Genomic DNA, 15695 nt, shown 5'->3' on the forward strand with positions numbered 1-15695 from the left:
GGTATGTCTGTATAAAATTTGTAAATATTTTCTCCAATTATGTAGTTTGTCATTTTATATCCTTTAGTTCTTTGAAGACCAGAAATTTTTAGTTTCAATGAAGTACAGTTATCAATTTGGTTTTCTTTTATGGTTTCTGCTGTGTGTGTCCTGTCTAAAAACACTTTGCTGATTCCAAAGTCAAAAGGATTTTCTCATATGACTTCTTTAGAAGTAGTTATGGTTTGTACTTAATTTTATGATTCAATTTGTGTTCGTTTTTATTTACTTTGCAAATTATGCATCAAATCTTTTTGTGTGTGTGTAGATATCCAATTGGTGCATCAACATTTTTTGGAAAGACTATCCTTTTTACATTGATTTTTTTTGTCATTTTCTGGTGGAAATTAATTTCTAATAAATGTGTAGTTCTATTTCTGGACTGTTTAGTCTGGTCCAGTGATCTTCATGTCTATCCTTATGTCAATATTACTGTAGATTTAAATCTTGAAACCAACTATTGGGAGTTCTACTCTATTCTTGGTTTTCAAAAATTCTTTGATTATTTTAGATTTTTTACATACCTATAAATATTTTAGAATAAACTTTTCAATCTATAACAAAACCAAATCGTCCCCCACCCTGTGGTGGGGGGGAAGCCCTGCTGGGATTTTGTTTGAAATTGCACTAGATCCACAAATCAATTTGGGATCATTGATATTTTAACAATACTGGAAGATACACTTTTTTTTTTTTTAAGATCTTATTTATTTGACAGACAGAGAGAGAACACAAGCAGAGTGAGTGGGAGAGAGAGAGGCAGGTTTCCTGCCAAGCAGGGAGCCCTATGTGAGGCTTGATCCCAGAAACCTGGGATCATGACCTGAACCAAAGGAAGCCACTTAGTGATTGAGCCATCCAGGCACCCACTGGAAGATATACTTTTATGTACATTTCTGTTTTCCATGTTTTTGTTTTTTTGGTGTTCTTTTTTTTTCCTCCTATGGTGTAATAAGGCAATAATTGTCATCTGGCTTGCATTATTTCTAGTCAATACATTTAAGACAATTTCTGTATTTTTCTTGATATGTAAATTTCCTTTATTTCCCTTGATTGCATTCAAGATTTTCTTTTTCTATTTCTCTCCCCACATTTTGAATAAGATAGGTCCAGGTAGGTGGGGTTTGATTTGTTCTCTTAACATATATGCTGATAGGGGTTCTATGCTCTTCTTGGCCATTATTTCTTCAAATATTTTCTCTGCACCCCAATTCTCTCCTCCTCTTGGTTTTCTAATTACACACATGCTTGGCTCTTTCCTATTGTTTCTCTGCTTGGGATTCTCTTTTTTCTTTTCTCTCTTCTTTTGTGTCAATATAATAATAAACCCGTCAAAGGAATTCTTCATCTCCAAGAGCATTTTTTTAAAATTCTAGCATTTTATTTTACTTTCTTAAGTTAGCCTACATTTCATGAAATTTCCTCATACATGTATATTGTCTACCTTTTCTAGATCCTGTAATATCAATTTTAGTTGTTTAAAAGTCCCTATCTTATAGTCAAGTATCAGGCCATTTCTGAGTCTGATTTCATGATTGCTTTATCTCTTGAAAATAATTTTAATATTTTGTTTTACATTTTTGTGTGTCTCAATTTTTTAAGGAAATATCAGGCATCATATATACAATGACAAAGACTAACAATATTTATTATTGGAAATAGGTATACTGTTAGTCTAGGGGATGTACTTATTTAGTTCATAGCTGAACTCAATTTGGGTTTTGTTATTGGTATTGGTATCTTCAGGGATATTATGATGGTTAATATTCTATGTCAACTTGACTTGACTAAGGGATGACCACATAGTTGATAAAACATTTTTCCCAGGTGTGTCTGTGAAGATCATTCCAGAAGAAATCAGCATTTGAATTGGTGGACTGAGTAGAGAAGATGACCAACCTTCACCAATGCAGGTAGGCATTATCTAATCTGTTGATGACTTGAATAAAACAAAAAGGAAGAATAAGGCAATGCACGATTCATCTGCTTTCTCTGCTTGAGCTGGGACATAACTCTTCTCCTGCCCTTGAACGTCAGTGCTTCTGATTCTTGAGCTTTTCGGCTGAAAGTGATGCTTTCGGCGTTTGGACTCAGATTAAGATTTGCACCATTGGTTCTCCTTGTTCTCAGGCTTTTGGGTTTGAACTCAAACTGCACCACCAGCTTGTGCCTCCAGCTTGGAGATAACAGATCATGGGAGTTTTCAGTCTCCGTAATAGCATAAGACAATTTCTTATTGTAAATCTTTTCCTACACATCTGTATATACATACCCTATTAATTCTGTTTCTCTGAAGAGCCCTGGCTAATACAGATACATAATTTTCAAATCCCTCTATCACTGGGCTGTTCTTACCTTGTATATAAGGCAAGGAGTACAGCTCTAGATTTTTTTTTTTTTTTTTGGTGTTTCTGCTCCTTTTCCATCTTTAGTCAGTTTTGCACACCTGCAACCCAAGTAGGATCTTTCTATACATTTTTGTCTTTTCTCAGGTATCAGACTGTTTTGCTTGAACTGCCTGCGGTGTACAGATGGTGGTTTGCTATTTCCCTGGTCCAGTCTCAGTCTTGACTAACTCTGTGTTACTAGACTTTGGAGTAGAAATTTCTGTGCTTTATTCTCTTCCTCCTCTTTGCAGCCAAACTCTTCCTTCTATATATGGTTGGTCTTGGGACAGTGTTTCCTGTCTTTTCCCAGTGATACTAGATGTATGCTTTGTAATACATAGAATTTTAAGCCTCAGTCCCCTATTCCTCTCTTCAGGGGTAAACATTTTGCTTCTATTCCTCCCCCAGAAACAATGGCTTTTTCTGCATCCTGATGTGAAACTGTTTGCTGTCTCTATCCTACTGGTGCTCTCTTTTAGTTTGCAGGAAAGAAGGGTCCAGGAAGATAGTCAGGGCTTTGAGCCTGTCACTGCCATGTCACCCTCTGGCCTCCTATCACTTCATGTACACCAGCACACAAAATATAACTTTCTCCATTTTTTTTCCGATTTTTTTTAAAATTTTATTTTTTATAAACATATAATATATTTTTATCCCCAGGGGTACAGGTCTGTGAATCGCCAGGTTTACACACTTCACAGCACTCACCATAGCACATACCCTCCCCAATGTCCCTAACCCAACCACCCCTCTCCCAAACCCCCTCCCCGCATCAAACCTCAGTTTGTTTTGTGAGATAAAGAGTCACTTATGGTTTGTCTCCCTCCCAATCCCATCTTGTTTCATTTACTCTTCTCCTACCCCCTTAACCCCCATGTTGCATCTCCTCTCCCTCATATCAGGGAGATCATATGATAGTTGTCTTTCTCCGATTGACTTATTTCGCTAAGCATGATACCCTCTAGTTCCATCCACGTCGTCGCAAATGGCAAGATTTCATTTCTTTTGATGGCTGCATAGTATTCCATTGTGTATATATACCACATCTTTATTTTTTTTAAGATTTTATTTATTTATTTGACAGAGAGAAATCACAAGTAGGCAGAGAGGCAGGCAGAGACAGAGGAGGAAGCAGGCTCCCCGCCGAGCAGAAAGCCCGATGTGGGGCTCGAACCCAGGACCTGGGATCATGACGTGAGCTGAAGGCAGCGGCTTAACCCACTGAGCCACCCAGGCGCCCCTATACCACATCTTCTTTATTCATTCATCTGTTGATGGACATCTAGGTTCTTTCCATAGTTTGGCTATTGTAGACACTGCTGCTATAAACATTCGGGTGCACGTGCCCCTTCGGATCACTACGTTTGTATCTTGAGGGTAAATACCCAGCAGTGCAATTGCTGGGTCATAGGGTAGCTCTATTTTCAACATTTTGAGGAACCTCCATGCTGTTTTCCAGAGTGGTTGCACCAGCTTGCATTCCCACCAACAGTGTAGGAGGGTTCCCCTTTCTCCGCATCCTCGACAGCATCTGTCATTTCCTGACTTGTTAATTTTAGCCATTCTGACTGGTGTGAGGTGATATCTCATTGTGGTTTCGATTTGTATTTCCCTGATGCCGAGTGATGTGGAGCACTTTTTCATGTGTCTGTTGGCCATCTGGATGTCTTCTTTGCAGAAATGTCTGTTCATGTCCTCTGCCCATTTCTTGATTGGATTATTTGTTCTTTGGGTGTTGAGTTTCCTAAGTTCTTTATACGTTTTGGACACTAGCCCTTTATCTGATATGTCATTTGCAAATATCTTCTCCCATTCTGTCAGTTGTCTTTTGGTTTTGTTCACTGTTTCCTTTGCTGTGCAAAAGCTTTTGATCTTGATGAAATCCCAAAAGTTCATTTTTGCCCTTGCTTCCCTTGCCTTTGGCGAAGTTCCTAGGAAGATGTTGCTGCAGCTGAGGTCGAAGAGGTTGCTGCCTGTGTTCTCCTCAAGGATTTTGATGGATTCCTTTCTCACATTGAGGTCCTTCATCCATTTTCAGTCTATTTTCGTGTGTGGTGTAAGGAAATGATCCAATTTCATTTTTCTGCATGTGGCTGTCCAATTTTCCCAACACCATTTATTGAAGAGGCTGTCTTTTTTCCATTGGACATTCTTTCCTGCTTTGTCAAAGATGAGTTGACCATAGAGTTGAGGGTCTATTTCTGGGCTCCCTATTCTGTTCCATTGATCTATGTGTCTGTTTTTGTGCCAGTACCACGCTGTCTTGATGATGACAGCTTTGTAATAGAGCTTGAAGTCCGGAATTGTGATGCCACTAACTTCGGCTTTCTTTTTCAATATTCCTTTGGCTATTCGAGGTCTTTTATGGTTCCATATAAATTTTAGGATTATTTGTTCCATTTCTTTGAAAAAAAATGGGTGGTATTTTGATAGGAATTGCATTAAATGTGTAGATTGCTTTAGGTAGCATAGACATTTTCACAATATTTATTCTTCCAATCCAGGAGCATGGAACATTTTTCCATTTCTTTGTGTCTTCCTCAATTTCTTTCATGAGTACTTTATAGTTTTCTGTGTATAGATTCTTAGTCTCTTTGGTTAGATTTATTCCTAGGTATCTTAGAGTTTTGGGTGCAATTGGAAATGTGATTGACTCCTTAATTTTTCTTTCTTCTGTCTTGCTGTTGGTGTAGAGAAATGCAACTGATTTCTGTGCATTGATTTTATATCCTGACACTTTACTGAATTCCTGTACAAGTTCTAGCAGTTTTGGAGTGGAGTCTTTTGGGTTTTCCACATATAGTATCATATCATCTGCGAAGAGTGATAGTTTGACTTCTTCTCTGCCGACTTGGATGCCTTTAATTTCCTTTTGTTGTCTGATTGCTGAAGCTAGGACTTCTAGTACTATGTTGAATAGCAGTGGTGATAACGGACATCCCTGCCGTGTTCCTGACCTTAGCGGAAAAGCTTTCAGTTTCTCTCCATTGAGAATGATATTTGCGGTGGGTTTTTCATAGATGGCTTTGATAATATTGAGGTATGTGCCGTCTATCCCTACACTTTGAAGAGTTTTGATCAGGAAGGGATGCTGTACTTTGTCAAATGCTTTTTCAGCATCTATGGAGAGTATCATATGGTTCTTGTTCTTTCTTTTATTAATGTGCTGTATCACATTGATTGATTTGCAGATGTTGAACCAACCTTGCAGCCCTGGAATAAATCCCACTTGGTCGTGGTGAATAATCCTTTTAATGTACTGTTGAATCCTATTGGCTAGTATTTTGGTGAGAATTTTTGCATCTGTGTTCATCAAGGATATTGGTCTGTAGTTCTCTTTTTTGATGGGATCCTTATCTGGTTTTGGGCTCAAGGTGATGCTGGCTTCATAAAATGAGTTTGGGAGTTTTCCTTCTATTTCTATTTTTTGGAACACTTTCAGGAGAATAGGAATTAGTTCTTCTTTAAATGTTTGGTAGAATTCCCCCGGGAAGCCATCTGGCCCTGGGCTTTTGTTTGTTTGGAGATTTTTGATGACTGTTTCAATCTCCTTACTGGTTATGGGTCTGTTCAGGCTTTCTATTTCTTCCTGGTTCAGCTGTGGTAGTTTATATGTCTCTAGGAATGCATCCATTTCTTCCAGATTGTCAAATTTGTTGGCGTAGAGTTGCTCATAGTATTTTCTTATAATTGTCTGTATTTCTTTGGTGTTCGTTGTGATCTCTCCTCTTTCATTCATGATTTTATTTATTTGGGTCCTTTCTCTTTTCTTTTTGATAAGTCTGGCCAGGGGTTTATCAATCTTATTAATTCTTTCAAAGAACCAGCTCCTAGTTTCGTTGATTTGTTCTATTGTTTTTTTGGTTTCTATTTCATTGATTTCTTTTTTTTTTTTTTTTTTTTTTTAAAGATTTTATTTATTTATTTATTTGACAGAGAGATCACAAGCAGGCAGAGAGGCAGGCAGAGAGAGAGGAGGAAGCAGGCTCCCTGCTGAGCAGAGAGCCCGACGCGGGGCTCGATCCCAGAACTCCGAGATCATGACCTGAGCCGAAGGCAGCGGCTTAACCCACTGAGCCACCCAGGCGCCCCTATTTCATTGATTTCTGCTCTGATCTTTATGATTTCTCTTCTCCTGCTGGGTTTAGGGTTTCTTTCTTGTTCTTTCTCCAGCTCCTTTAGGTGTAGGGTTAGGTTGTGTACCTGAGACCTTTCTTGTTTCTTGAGAAAGGATTGTACCGCTATATATTTTCCTCTCAGGAATGTCTTTGTTGTGTCCCACAGGTTCTGAACCATTGTGTTTTCATCATCATTTGTTTCCATGAATTTTTTCAATTCTTCTTTAATTTCCTGGTTGGCCCATTCATTCTTTAGAAGGATGCTGTTTAGTCTCCATGTATTTGTGTTCTTTCCAAATTTCCTCTTGTGATTGAGTTCTAGCTTCAGAGCATTGTGGTCTGAAAATATGCAGGGAATGATTCCAATCTTTTGATAATGGTTGAGACCTGATTTAGGACCGAGAATGTGATCTATTCTGGAGAATGTTCCATGTGCACTAGAGAAGAATGTGTATTCTGTTGCTTTGGGATGAAATGTTCTGAATATATCTGTGATGTCCATCTGGTCCAGTGTGTCATTTAAGGCCTTGATTTCCTTGTTGATCTTTTGCTTGGATGATCTGTCCATTTCAGTGAGGGGAGTGTTAAAATCCCCTACTATTATTGTATTCTTGTCGATGTGTTTCTTTGATTTTGTTATTAATTGGTTTATATAGTTGGCTGCTCCCACGTTAGGGGCATAGATATTTAAAATTGTTAGATCTTCTTGTTGGACAGTTCCTTTGAGTATGATATAGTGTCCTTCCTCATCTCTTATTATAGTCTTTGGCTTAAAATCTAATTGATCTGATATAAGGATTGCCACTCCTGCTTTCTTCTGATGTCCATTAGCATGGTAAATTCTTTTCCACCCCCTCACTTTAAATCGGACGTGTCTTCGGGTTTAAGATGAGTTTCTTGTAGGCAACATGTAGATGGGTTTTAGTTTTTTATCCATTCTGATACCCTGTGTCTTTTGATTGGGGCATTTAGCATATTAACATTCAGGATAAGTATTGAGAGATATGAATTTAGTGCCATTGTATTGCCTGTAAGGTGACTGTTATTGTATATTGTCTCTGTTCCTTTCTGATCTACTACTTTTAGGGTCTCTCTTTGCTTAGAGGATCCCTTTCAATATTACCTGTAGAGCTGGTTTGGTATTTGCAAATTCTTTCAGTTTTTGTTTGTCCTGGAAGCTTTTAATCTCTCCTTCTATTTTCAATGATAGCCTAGCTGGATATAGTATTCTTGGCTGCATGTTTTTCTCGTTTAGTACTCTGAATATATCATGCCAGCTCTTTCTGGCCTGCCAGGTCTCTGTGGATAAGTCTGCTGCCAATCTAATATTTTTACCATTGTACGTTACAGACTTCTTTTCCTGGGCTGCTTTCAGGATCTTCTCTTTGTCACTAAGACTTGTAGATTTTACTATTAGGTGACGGGGTGTGGACCTATTCTTATTGATTTTGAGGGCGGTTCTATGAACCTCCTGGATTTTGATGCTTGTTCCCTTTGCCATATTGGGGAAATTCTCTCCAATAATTCTTTCCAATATACCTTCTGCTCCCCTCTCTGTTTCCTCTTCTTCTGGAATCCCAATTATTCTAATGTTGTTTCGTCTTATGGTGTCACTTATCTCTCGAGTTCTCCCCTCGTGGTCCAGTAGCTGTTTGTCCCTCTTTTGCTCAGCTTCTTTATTCTCTGTCATTTGGTCTTCTATATCGCTAATTCTTTCTTCTGCCTCATTTATCCTAGCAGTCAGAGCCTCCACTTTGGTTTGCACCTCATTAATAGCTTTTTTTATTTCAACTTGGTTAGATTTTAGTTCTTTTATTTCTCCAGAAAGGGCTTTTATATCTCCCAAGAGGGTTTCTCTAATATCTTCCATGCCTTTTTCGAGCCCGGCTAGAACCTTGAGAATTGTCATTCTGAACTCTATATCTGACATATTACCAATGTCTGTATTGATTAGGTCCCTAGCCTTTAGTACTGCCTCTTGTTCTTTTTTTTGTGGTGAACTTTTCCGCCTTGTCCTTTTGTCCAGATAAGAGTATATGAAGGAGCAAGTAAAATACTAAAAGGGTGGCAACAAGCCCAGGAAATATGCTTTAGCCAAATCAGAAGAGATCCCAAATCGTGAGGGGGGAGAAAGTGGATAAAAAGAGGTTCAGAAAGAAAAAAGAAAAAAGAAAAAAAAGAAACAATTAAAAAAGAAAACCAATAAAGATAAAATATAACAAGGAAAATATATATATATATATATATATATATATATATATATTAGATAAAGTAGTTAAAAAACATTAAAAAAGAAAAGGGTAAAAGTTAAAAAAATTTAGCAGAAGAAGAGAAAAAAATTGTAAAAGAAAAAAAAATTAAACTAACTGCAAGGCTAAAGAATCATGGGGAGAAAGCCATGAGTTCCGTGCTTTGCTTTCTCCTCCTCTGGAATTCCGCTGCTCTCCTTGGTATTGAAACTGCACTCCTCCGTAGGTGAACTTGGTCCTGGCTGGGTTTCTTGTTGCTCTTCTGGGGGAGGGGCCTGTTGTAGTGATTCTCAAGCGTCTTTGCCCCAGGCGGAGTTGCACCGACCTTACCCGGGGCCGGTCTGAGTAATCCCCTCGGGTTTGCTTTCGGGAGCTTTTGTTCCCTGAGCGCTTTCCATAGAGTTCCCGGAGGGCGGGAATGAAGATGGCGGCCTCCCGATCTCCAGCCCGGAGGAGCCGAGAGCCTGGGGCCCCACTCCTCAGCGCACCCTCAGAGAACAGCGCCCAATTACTCCCGTCACCCTGGCCTCCGGCCGCGCTCCGAGCTGGCAGAGCCTGTGACTGGTTCAAGGTAACCCCGAGCTTAGAGCTCACTCCTCGGCTCTGTCTCTGTAGCCGGCTTCCCTGTTCTAATACCCGCAAGCTATGGGACACTCAGCCACCCCCGATCCTTCTGTGACCCGGCGGGACCTGAGGCCATGCTGCCCCTGTGTGGGCTTCACCCCGGTTAAGTCTCTGGAGCAATGTCCCTCAGCGGAACTGACTTTTCAAAGTCCTGATTTTGTGCTCCGTTGCTTTGCCACTTGCCGGGAGCCGGCCTCTTCCCCCAAGGTCTATCTTCCCGTCGCTTTGGATTCACTTCTCTGCCAGTCCTACCTTTCAGAAAGTGGTTGATTTTCTGTTTCTAGAATTGCTGTTCTTCTTCTCTTCGATCTCCCGTTGGATTTATAAGTGTTTGCGATCTTTAGATAAGCTATCTAGCTGATCTCCTGCTACCTGAAGTAGTCTCAGTCTGCTACTTCTCCGCCATCTTGACTCCTCCCCAACTTTCTCCATTTTTGTTTTGTTTTGTTTTTATCTTGTCCTCAAACTTCCTTGTGACAATAAAGTGCTATTAAGAAAAGCTTTCTAGTTAACAGGGACTCCCATTTTATCTGGAGGCCCCTAGCTATTCCAAACTGGTGTGTTAGCCTGAGTTTACCTGTAATTATTCTTCTTATTATTTTTTTGTTTAATCTCTTCTTACTCAGTTGTATGATGATCTCCTTCTTCTAAACTTTGCCAAAAGTGGAACAGTTCTGTGTCCCCTCTGTCCTCTTTAGGAATTGGTTTATATAGTTGCCTTTAACCTTAGTAGTCTGATGGGCTCAAAGAAAGTATTGATTTTGTACATTATTAATCTTTTTCTTGTTTTTAGGGTAGCAGTGACATTCATTGCAGCTTTCTACATCCCAAGCAGAAATGAAAGTCTACTCTTAGCTGTACAAAAATAATTATACAATGACAGAAAAAGTAAGGATTGGAATGATTATAGTCCATGTAAAAAGAAGTCAAAACACCACAGCTTTTATGTAAATGCATATCAAAATTTAAATTAATAAAAGCCTATTTAAAGAATAAGCAAAACAAAGTTTAAACTGAATGCTGAAGTAATGAAACTACATTGGTACATTTTAATTCTGGTTTTCCTACATAAAGAGGAACATTAACAAATGAAAAGTTATGACATTTGAGAACAATCTAGGAGGCTAGAGGATTAGTGTATGACACAGGTTGTTTAGGAGACAAATGAGAAATCAAATTAAGTAGCAAAATATGATAGCTATTTGGTGTAGCTCCTTGTGGAGAATAAAGCTGGTACTTATAAGTAGAAAAGTGAATATTTATTCACTTACTAGAAATTAATAAAAAGAGAAATGTAGCTTGAGATAAATGTTTTATTTATTTATTCATTTTATTTACTTATTCTCAGTTCTTGTACTTTTCTAAATATGTGAGTGTAAACAAATTACTTAACCCCTCAGAGTTCAATATGCAGATTTGTAAGATGGAGACAAAAATATCAAATTTACACATTGGTTTGCCAAAGCATTTTTCAATTTAAGACATGCTTTGAAATTGTTGGTTATCCTCATTACCAAAAATTGAGGATACCAACAATGAAAGAATGTATCATTTAGTATATGTCTACTATATGTTAGGCATACTCTCATGTACTTTACATAAATTATTCCATTTAAAATAAATTTATAAAGTTTTTGCATTTTAACCATTCTATCATCTAGTTTCTTAGATTATTGATCTCTGCCTCTGCTCAAATTCAGAGATTCATCACCATTTCTGCACCTAACTGCCCCATCTCTGAAACTATAAATCTGGTATTTAATACTCAGATCAGAAGTATATTTTGTGCTGCTTGTCTCCTTTTCTTTGAGTTTGTTATTACTGATTCTTCTTGCCATTAAAGTATTAAGAATTAAGATAGAAATTTGTGAGTCCATGAGAAAACAGCCAAGGATGTATCTCAGTATACTTAATGAAGACCATAGAAAAGGAATACAGAGTCTTAATGATACAAATATGTATTGTCCAACCCTGTTGATCAGAGCTCAATGTTCTTTGTGAAGGTGTGATGTCAAATCCATGTGAGAGGATTTACTACTGTGCTTTACACACAAACACCAATTCCATAGGATTTTATTTATTTCCAAAAATTAATTCCAAAAAATAGTTATAGTTGACTTTTTAAAAAATAATTGACTCTTGAAAGATGTGAGAGATAGGGCCACCAACCCCTGTGAGGTCAAAATCCATGTAGACCTTTAGATTCCATGAAAAATTAATTACTAATAACCAACTGTTAACCAGAAGCTGATGTTACTGTTAACATAAGTAGTCAATTAACACATACTTTGTATTATGCATTATATGCTATATTCTTAAGATGAGCTCAAGTAAAGAAAATGTTAAGAGAATCATAAAGAAGAGAAAATACATTTACAGTAGCATGCTGTATTTATTGAAAAAAGTCCACATATAAATGAACCCATATAGTTCAAATCCATGTTGTTCAAGGGTCAACTGCATTTGATTCAAATAAATGAAAATGAAAATACTGGATTCAAGAGACTTGAGGTTCCTATCTTGTAAGGATTCTTAAAGGCTTATGTGTTCTATGAATTTCCAAGAAGGGTCATTAAAATTTTATATTAACTATAAAATCTCCATCTTCATTTTGTTGTTTTGTTTTGTTTGTTTTCTTAGACTAGCTCACAGCTTAAAGATTCTACAGAATGTTTAACAAAACACTTTATTGTATTAAAAAATGACTTCACTATAGTGTCTTCTCTGTATATTTCCTGCACAAACATTTGATAGTTTTGGGACACTGATTTTGCATTCAGTGACTTGACTTACTACTCAAATATCTTTTATCTGGAGATAAGGAGTAGATTTCACAATTGAAAAAGAAAATTGTGACCTAGGGGGGAAAAGACTATTTCAGAAAAACTAATTGAAAGCTTCTATAATATTTGAAAGAAAAAATTAGTTGAAATTAGATATTATTCTAAAATATTTGCATACTCAAAGTAAGCTATTGAGATTAAAAATTATGTCAGTATGGAAAATTAATAATATGTGACATTAAAGGAACAATTACTTTTTAGTAGTATTTGTATTAAATCTCTTTGTATAGATTTTTCATTTCATTTAATCCTTAGAAGAAATCTTCTACTTTAATAGTATATTTATTTTATAGACAAAATAGAAGAAACTCAGAGAAGTTAAATAACTTGCCCAGGGTTACACAGCTACTTAATGGCAGAGCTGGTATTTAAATCTCAGATCTTCCTAACTCCAGAACCCTACTGTTTTCACTATACTTCAAAAGGATTTAAGTAGCTGCTTAAAGCTAAGAGCATATTTGCTTCATTTAAGTAACATGATGCCAGCAAAACATCAAAGAAGGAAATTGCAAATTAGATACCAATGGTAAAAAAGCATTCGTTTCTTTAATCATAAGAGAAGCTTGAGACTTGAATACCCAAAATAACTAAAACCATGTTTCCCACCTATATTTAAAGATATTTTCTCAATCTTTCCTTTGTTCACTCTAATTTATTAGATGCGTGGGTTCGTTAATAGTACTTTATGTATGCAAATTAAACTCAGGATATCGGAATCTGCTAATGAAGAAAAATCAGTCTCACAACATCAGCTCAAGTGTCTTTATTATAATGTCTCATTAAAGAGATCATAGGCTTACTCAAAGACAAGATTAAATAATCACGATGTAGCAGAGGTGAACATAATTTATTAGGTATAGAAGTACAAGCAGTAACGTTGACTACAGTGAAATACTGAAAAATAAAAACCATTCGTATAAGCAATATGTGCCATAGTCTCTGAATCTTTAAGTCACTGTCTGATAATAAAATAGATGCTTGGTAATATCTTAAAGATATTTGAAGCTAGTATTATATATAACTCAAAGCAGAGAAGAGTTCTGTCAGGTTATGATATTTCCTTGTAGGACAATTTCCAATGAAGTCTGCAGCAAATTCTGATAAATTAAGCTTACACTGAGCTTCACCTTATGCATTACATGTGATATTGACTAGTACACGATTAAAAAGTCAGATCCTGAGCTATTGTTGATGATGATTCACTGGGAGTGTCATCTGTGCAAATGGGAGCTTTGTTTTATGTTGAACAGAGGAACTCTTGTAACCAAAGGGATTTAAAGTATAACCCATCTCTAGCTACCAGACAAAAGAACATTGATACCTTTGGGAACTCATGGATTCAATGCAGGCTCAAGAGACAAAATGATTCAGATCGGAGATAGAGATCAGTCATTACAGTGACAGGGAGAAAAGAGTTCAGTAACAAGAGTCTTGAAGTGAAATATAAACATTTCAGAATTGACTGGAAGACGTGGAAAAGAACATGGTGAATGCTAGGGGGGCAGGGGAGACTAGAAGACAGCTTCTTTTTTATTAAAAAAAAGGTAAATGTTATTTATTACTTAATGCAGAGAAACTGGAAATCAATTTAAAAAGTCATCCTCCTTTTGAGTTCACTGGATAATAATGGTATAGTAAATCCCATATACTTTTCATAAATGAGTGTAAACTTAGTTATGCCTAATAAATCCTTTTGTCAACTTCAAATATTTCTGAGTTAAAACAAAGATGAAAATACCTCAGTACCATTTCATATAGATATATGAACCATGTGTATATTTTCTGAATGTTAGAATTAAGATTTTTGTTCCCAGAATGAAGAAAATCAGGGATAAAGTATCTTTCTCAAATATTTCTGCCATAACAAACTTTAATTCTATTTGAGTATTATGCCCCTCACAATAACATTTACCTCTATACTCTGAAAAATTTATATTCTCTGCTTGTCTTTTAAATAAACTGAGATTTTGGAGGTAAGGAAATTGTGTATTATCCATCTTTATGTCTCTAGAGCTTAATATATGCATGGAATACAAGAGTAGCATAATAGGCTCATTGAAATAAGCAATTAAGTAGAATGAATAAGCACTAATACAAAGAGAAGCAATATGTCATTGCATACATAGGACTGGAACACAGGTTAAGAATTGGTCTTAGATGGTGATTTTGGCATTAATGTAAGCCTGTTTTAAGGCTTCAGTTTCTGTGTTTGACATTGAAGAGCTTAAACTAGATCAGTTGTTTTTAAACATTTGGCTTATTTTTAATTTTTTGTTTGTTTTTAGTTATAGAGTCCTGTTCTCAGAGGAAAACTTAGCAAAAATCCCAATACACAAACAAAGGTGAAGACAGAGTTGAGTGGATAAATCAGGGGCATTGGTAATGGAGCCCTGCCTGCTTCTTCCATTGTTGTTTGTTCTTAACCATGTACCTACCATTCAACAATAATCCTTAATCTCTTAAATGAGAATTGCAAATAGTCTAGTTGAAAACCATCTTTCTACTACATGATCTTTAAGCAATGGGTAGATTAAAAATGTAAAATGTATTTGTAAAATGTGTTTTAAATAATAAAATATATAATATATAAATATAAATCATATAACATTAAAATGTAAATAAATAATTTATAAATAAAAAAGCTAAATAAAATATATAAAATATAATAATGTAGCTTTTATAATTAACATACCATCACCCTACCCTGTTCTTGGCATGCCTGTCTTGCTGTGATTGAGCAATTGTCAGGATTTCCTAAATAATCCATTAAAATGTTCAATATGATGTTAAGAATGTAAGATTTCTCTACTTACTTTTAAATGAATTTGTTCTCAGTCTTATAATTGTATGTGACTCCTTTTAATATACCTTCTCTTTAATGTCTAACCAAGTTGTAGCTACTAAGGGAGTATACAAAACAAGAAAGTTAATTCAATATTAAAGACTTTTTTTCAAGTGTGGTTAATTTGAATTCCACAATTTACTCTTCAACTACTTTGTAAGACAATTTTCTTAATCTAACTAAATCATTGCCATACTCATGAATTTAATGAGTGTACAGTTCTATAGTAAATGTTTTCCCTAAAAAAATCCTTAAAATATTAATGAAAAATAATTTTTAAATTGTTATTACAGGTTTGTCATTATTTAAAAATGGTGTAGGTTGTGTTCTACTTGATAATGACTTTGTAATCTTGGCTTGAATGCGATCACAGATATTTAGTTCCTTCCTATTATTAATTTTTATTTTAGTAGTATGTCTTGATGAATAAAATACTTAAAAATACTATTTGACTTTTATGAAAATGAAAGACAAACATTCTTCTGAAATTATTCACTGCTTTCACTGCTAAGGAAATAGAATAAAGTCTTTGTCATATGTTTCAGATGTAAAATTTAAACCTAACATAGGTTTTATAGTTTACATCTGTGAAT

At 36.0% G+C, this 15695-nt stretch overlaps 1 long non-coding RNA gene across 1 annotated transcript in view; it reads left to right on the forward strand.

The window, feature by feature from the left end:
* LOC125093689 (uncharacterized) overlaps positions 1–14591 on the forward strand; it is a 33354-nt gene extending 18763 nt beyond the window's left edge. The window contains exons 3-4 of the long non-coding RNA XR_007125319.1: positions 1867–1952; positions 14546–14591. This is a non-coding gene — a long non-coding RNA (uncharacterized LOC125093689). The remainder of the gene's footprint in view (positions 1–1866; positions 1953–14545) is intronic.
* The last annotated feature ends 1104 nt before the right edge of the window (positions 14592–15695 follow it).

Source organism: Lutra lutra, chromosome 2 (assembly GCF_902655055.1).
Source record: "Lutra lutra chromosome 2, mLutLut1.2, whole genome shotgun sequence".
NCBI lineage: Eukaryota > Metazoa > Chordata > Mammalia > Carnivora > Mustelidae > Lutra > Lutra lutra.